Below are 7125 nucleotides of genomic sequence, written 5' to 3'. Positions count from 1 at the left end.
AAACAGCTAGCACAAGTGGCAAAAAAGACTGAGAAAGTTGAGGAATGCTCATCAAACACTTATTTGGAACATCCCACAGGTGAACAGGCGAATTGGGAACAGGTGGGTGCCATGATTGGGTATAAAAGCAGCGTCCATGAAACGAGGGTCACCACTTTGTCAACAAATGCGTGAGCAAATTGTTTAAGAACAACATTTCTCAACCAGCTATTGCAAGGAATTTAGGGATTTCATCATCTATGCTCCGTAATATCATCAAAAGGTTCAGAGAATCTGGAGAAATCACTGCACGTAAGCGGCAAGGCCCGTGACCTTCAATCCCTCAGGCTGTACTGCAGCAAAAAGCGACATCAGTGTGTAAAGGATATCACCACATGGGCTCAGGAACACTTCAGAAAACCACTGTCGGTAACTACAGTTCGTCGCTACATCTGTAAGTGCAAGTTAAAACTCTACTATGCAAAGCGAACGTCATTTATCAACAACACCCAGAAACTCCGCCGGCTTCGCTGGGCCTGAGCTCATCTAAGATGGACTGATGCAAAGTGGAAAAGTGTTCTGTGGTCTGACGAGTCCACATTGCATGATTTGTAAATCCTTTTCAACCTATATTCAATTGAATAGACTGCAAAGACAAGATATTTATGTTCGAACTGGTAAACTTTGTTATTTTTGGCAAATATTAGGCGGTACTGCATCAAAAAGCGACATCGGCGTGTAAAGGATATCACCACATGGGCTCAGGAACACTTCAGAAAACCCCTGTCGGTAACTACAGTTGGTCGCTACATCTGCAAGTGCAAGTTAAAACTCTACTATGCAAAGCGAACGTCATTTATCAACAACACCCAGAAACGCCGCCGGCTTCGCTGGGCCCGAGCTCATCTAAGATGGACTGATGCAAAGTGGAAAAGTGTTCTGTGGTCTGACGAGTCCACATTTCATGATTTGTAAATCCTTTTCAACCTATATTCAATTGAATAGACTGCAAAGACAAGATATTTAACGTTCAAACTGGTAAACTTTGTTATTTTTGGCAAATATTAGCTCACTTGGAATTTGATGCCGGCAACATGTTTTAAAAAAAGCTGGCACAAGTTGCAAAAAAGACTGAGAAAGTTGAGAAATGCTCATCAAACACTTATTTGGAACATCCCACAGGTGAACAGGCTAATTGGGAACAGGTGGGTGCCATGATTGGGAATAAAAGTAGAGTCTATGAAATGCTCAGTCATTCACAAACAAGGACGGGGCGAGGGTCACCACTTTGTCAACAAATGCGTGAGCAAATTGTTTAAGAACAACATTTCTCAACCAGCTATTGCAAGGAATTTAGGGATTTCACCATCTACGCTCCGTAATATCATCAAAAGGTTCAGAGAATCTGGAGAAATCACTGCACGTAAGCGGCAAGGCCCGTGACCTTCAATCCCTCAGGCTGTACTGCAGCAAAAAGCGACATCGGTGTGTAAAGGATATCACCACATGGCCTCAGGAACACTTCAGAAAACCCCTGTCGGTAACTACAGTTGGTCGCTACATCTGCAAGTGCAAGTTAAAACTCTACTATGCAAAGCGAACGTCATTTATCAACAACACCCAGAAACGCCGCCGGCTTCGCTGGGCCCGAGCTCATCTAAGATGGACTGATGCAAAGTGGAAAAGTGTTCTGTGGTCTGACGAGTCCACATTTCATGATTTGTAAATCCTTTTCAACTTATATTCAATTGAATAGACTGCAAAGACAAGATATTTAACGTTCGAACTGGTAAACGTTGTTATTTTTGGCAAATATTAGGCGGTACTGCATCAAAAAGCGACATCAGTGTGTAAAGGATATCACCACCTGGGCTCAGGAACACTTCAGAAAACCCACTGTCGGTAACTACAGTTTGTCGCTACATCTGTAAGTGCAAGTTAAAACTCTACTATGCAAAGCGAACGTCATTTATCAACAACACCCAGAAACGCCGCCGGCTTCGCTGGGCCCGAGCTCATCTAAGATGGACTGATGTAAAGTGGAAAAGTGTTCTGTGGTCTGACGAGTCCACATTTCATGATTTGTAAATCTTTTTCAACCTATATTCAATTGAATAGACTGCAAAGACAAGATATTTAACGTTCCAACTGGTAAACTTTGTTATTTTTTGCAAATATTAGCTCATTTGAAATTTGATGGCAACATATTTTTTAAAACAGCTAGCACAAGTGGCAAAAAAGACTGAGAAAGTTGAGAAATGCTCATCAAACACGTATTTGGAACATCCCACAGGTGAACAGGCTAATTGGGAACAGGTGGGTGCCATGATTGGGTATAAAAGCAGCTTCCATGAAATGCTCAGTCGTTCACAAACAAGGACGGGGCGAGGGTCACCACTTTGTCAACAAATGCGTGAGCAAATTGTTTAAGAACAACATTTCTCAACCAGCTATTGCAAGGAATTTAGGGATTTCACCATCTACGCTCTGTGATATCATCAAAAGGTTCAGAGAATCTGGAGAAATCACTGCACGTAAGCCATGATATTACAGACTTTTGATCCCTCAGGCGGTACTGCATCAAAAAGCGACATCAGCGTGTAAAGGATATCACCACATGGGCTCAGGAACACTTCAGAAAACCCCTGTCGGTAACTACAGTTGGTCGCTACATATGCAAGTGCAAGTTAAAACTCTACTATGCAAAGCGAACGTCATTTATCAACAACACCCAGAAACTCCGCCGGCTTCGCTGGGCCCGAGCTCATCTAAGATGGACTGATGCAAAGTGGAAAAGTGTTCTGTGGTCTGACGAGTCCACATTTCATGATTTGTAAATCCTTTTCAACCTATATTCAATTGAATAGACTGCAAAGACAAGATATTTAACGTTCTAACTGGTAAACGTTGTTATTTGTTGCAATATTAGCTCATTTGAAATTTGATGCCGGCAACAAGTTTTTAAAAAAGCTGGCATAAGTTGCAAAAAAGACTGAGAAAGTTGAGGAATGCTCATCAAACACGTATTTGGAACATCCCACAGGTGAACAGGCTAATTGGGAACAGGTGGGTGCCATGATTGGGTATAAAAGCAGCTTCCATGAAATGCTCAGTCGTTCACAAACAAGGACGGGGCGAGGGTCACCACTTTGTCAACAAATGCCTGAGCAAATTGTTTAAGAACAACATTTCTCAACCAGCTATTGCAAGGAATTTAGGGATTTCACCATCTACGCTCCGTAATATCATCAAAAGGTTCAGAGAATCTGGAGAAATCACTGCACGTAAGCGGCAAGGCCCGTGACCTTCAATCCCTCAGGCGGTACTGCAGCAAAAAGCGACATCAGTGTGTAAAGGATATCACCACATGGGCTCAGGAACACTTCAGAAAAACCACTGTCAGTAACTACAGTTGGTCGCTACATCTGCAAGTGCAAGTTAAAACTCTACTATGCAAAGCAAACGTCATTTATCAACAACACCCAGAAACGCCGCCGGCTTCGCTGGGCCTGAGCTCATCTAAGATGGACTGATGCAAAGTGGAAAAGTGTTCTGTGGTCTGACGAGTCCACATTTCATGATTTGTAAATCCTTTTCAACCTATATTCAATTGAATAGACTGCAAAGACAAGATATTTAACGTTCCAACTGGAAAACTTTGTTATTTTTTGCAAATATTAGCTCATTTGAAATTTGATGGCAACATATTTTTTAAAACAGCTAGCACAAGTGGCAAAAAAGACTGAGAAAGTTGAGGAATGCTCATCAAACACTTATTTGGAACATCCCACAGGTGAACAGGCTAATTGGGAACAGGTGGGTGCCATGATTGGGTATAAAAGCAGCGTCCATGAAACGAGGGTCACCACTTTGTCAACAAATGCGTGAGCAAATTGTTTGAGAACAACATTTCTCAACCAGCTATTGCAAGGAATTTAGGGATTTCACCATCTACACTCTGTGATATCATCAAAAGGTTCAGAGAATCTGGAGAAATCACTGCACGTAAGCCGTGATATTACGGACCTTTGATCCCTCAGGCGGTACTGCATCAAAAAGCGACATCGGTGTGTAAAGGATATCACCACCTGGGCTCAGGAACACTTCAGAAAACCCCTGTCGGTAACTACAGTTGGTCGCTACATCTGTAAGTGCAAGTTAAAACTCCACTATGCAAAGCGAACGTCATTTATCAACAACACCCAGACACGCCGCCGGCTTCGCTGGGCCTGAGCTCATCTAAGATGGACTGATGCAAAGTGGAAAAGTGTTCTGTGGTCTGACGAGTCCACATTTCATGATTTGTAAATCCTTTTCAACCTATATTCAATTGAATAGACTGCAAAGACAAGATACTAAATGTTCTAACTGGTAAACGTTGTTATTTTTTGCAATATTAGCTCATTTGAAATTTGATGCCGGCAACATGTTTTTAAAAAAGCTGGCACAAGTTGCAAAAAAGACTGAGAAAGTTGAGGAATGCTCATCAAACACGTATTTGGAACATCCCACAGGTGAACAGGCTAATTGGGAACAGGTGGGTGCCATGATTGGGTATAAAAGCAGCTTCCATGAAATGCTCAGTCGTTCACAAACAAGGACGGGGCGAGGGTCACCACTTTGTCAACAAATGCCTGAGCAAATTGTTAAAGAACAACATTTCTCAACCAGCTATTGCAAGGAATTTAGGGATTTCACCATCTACGCTCCGTAATATCATCAAAAGGTTCAGAGAATCGGGAGAAATCACTGCACGTAAGCCATGATATTACGGACCTTTGATCACTCAGTCTGTACTGCAGCAAAAAGCAACATCAGTGTGTAAAGGATATCACCACATGGGCTCAGGAACACTTCAGAAACCCCCTGTCAGTAACTACAGTTGGTCGCTACATCTGTAAGTGCAAGTTAAAACTCTACTATGCATTTATCAACAACACCCAGAAACGCCGCCATCTTCGCTGGGCCCGAGTCCACATTTTTTTGGGAAATTGTGCACGTCGTGTCCTCCGGAACAAATAGGAAAAGAACCATCCGTATTGTTCTAGGCGCAAAGTGTAAAAGGCAGCATGTGTGATGGTATGGGGGTGTATTAGTGCCCAAGGCATGGGTAACTTACACATCTGTGAAGGCACCATTAATGCTGAAAGGTACATACAGGTTTTGGAACAATCCAAGCAACGTTATCATGGACGCCCCTGCTTATTTCAGCAAGACAATGCCAAGCTTTGTAGTAAAAGAGTGCAGATACTAGACTGGCCTTGCCTGTAGTCCAGACCTGTCTCCCATTGAAAATGTTGAAGCCTAAAATATGAGAAGGGAGACTGTTGAACAACTTAATCTGTACATCAAGCAAGAATGGGAAAGAATTCCACTTCAAAAATGTGTCTCCTCCGTTCCCAAACCTTTACTGAGTGTTGTTAAAAGGAAAGGCCATGTAACACAGTGGTAAAAATGCCCCTGTGTTGCTGCCATTAATTCGCACATAGATTTTTTTAGAGGCGCCGACTTCCTCTTCCTGGTCGCTGTGATGTGACTCGCGTCAAAAGTCGAGTCGGACCAATCAGGTTTATTTAGATTTTCCGTCTGCTAATTGCATTAATTTGATCAATTAAAAAAATACATCATAATTGTCAATCCTATTTTTTTATTTTCTTTGTTTACCAAGCTCTCAAACAATACCAACCTTTTTAAAATGGAGTTAAATATTAAGTATCTCCCACTCCCTTCCCTCTGTTGCAAGTCTTGTTGATTCTATGTTTATGTGTTCTAAGTTAATGGTTATTTGTTTGCCAGTTCGAACATGAAGTATCTTGTCTTTGCAGTCTATTCCAGTGTTTTTCAACCTTTTTTGAGCCGAGGCACATTTTTTCCATTGAAAAAATGCGGAGGCACACCGCCACCAGAAATCATTTAAAAAACGAAACTCACAGTTGACAGCAAAAAGTCGTCGTCGCAATTGTTGGATATGACTTTAAAGCATAACCAAGCATGCATCAATATAGCTCTTGTCTCAAAGTAGGTGTACTGTCACCACCTGTCACAACACGCCGTGACTTATTTTTAGTTTTTTGCTGTTTTCCTGTGTGTAGTGTTTCAGTCCTATTTTGGTGGCTTTTTCTCTTTTTTTGGTATCTTCCTGTAGCAGTTTCATGTCTTCCTTTGAGTGATATTTCCCCGCATCTACTTTGTTTTAGCAATCAAGACTATTTAAGTGATTTTCATCCTTCTTTGTGGGGACATTGTTGATTGTCATGTCATGTTCCGATGTACTTTGTGGATGCTGTCTTTGCTCCACAGTAAGTCTTTGCTGTCGTCCAGCATTTTGTTTTTGTTTACTTTGTAGCCAGTTCAGTTTGAGTTTCGTTCTGCATAGTCTTCCCTAAGCTTCAATACCTTTTCTTAGGGCAGGGGTCGGCAACCCAAAAAGTTGAAAGAGCCATATTGGACCAAAAATACAAAAACAAATCTGTCTGGAGCCGCAAAAAAGTAAAAGCCATATTACATACAGATAGTGTGTCATGAGATATAAATTGAATTAATATGACTTAAAGAAAACTAAATGAGCTCAAATATAGCTACAAATGAGGCATAATGATGCAATATGTACATATAGCTAGCCTAAATAGCATGTTAGCATCGATTAGCTCACAGTCATGCAGTGACCAAATATGTCTGATTAGCACTCCACACAAGTCAATAACATCAACAAAACTCACCTTTGTGGATTCGTGCACAACGTTAAAAGTTTTGTGGACAAAATGAGACGGAAAAAGAAGTGGCATAAATCACGTCCTAGAAAGTCGCAGAAAGATATACATGTAAACAAACTAAGGTGAGTTCAAGGACTGCCAAAATTAGTAGGACAAAACGGCGCTCGCCAAATACTCGAATCAGTGAAGCATGTTTAATATAAACCATACTTGCCAACCCTCCCTGATTTTCCGGGAGACTCCCGAAATTCAGCGCCTCTCCCGAAAACCTCCCGGGACAAATTTTCTCCCGAAAAACTCCCGAAATTCAGGCGGACCTGAGTGACGTGTTGACAACACACAACAACAGTGTCTACCGTAAAGCAGTTCGTCTGCCGTAAACAGCAATGTTGTGACACTTTTAAACAGGACAATACTGCCATCTACTGTACAT

This window comes from Nerophis lumbriciformis, linkage group LG11, assembly GCF_033978685.3.
Source record: "Nerophis lumbriciformis linkage group LG11, RoL_Nlum_v2.1, whole genome shotgun sequence".
Lineage (NCBI taxonomy): Eukaryota > Metazoa > Chordata > Actinopteri > Syngnathiformes > Syngnathidae > Nerophis > Nerophis lumbriciformis.
This window is presented reverse-complemented; position numbering follows the sequence as displayed.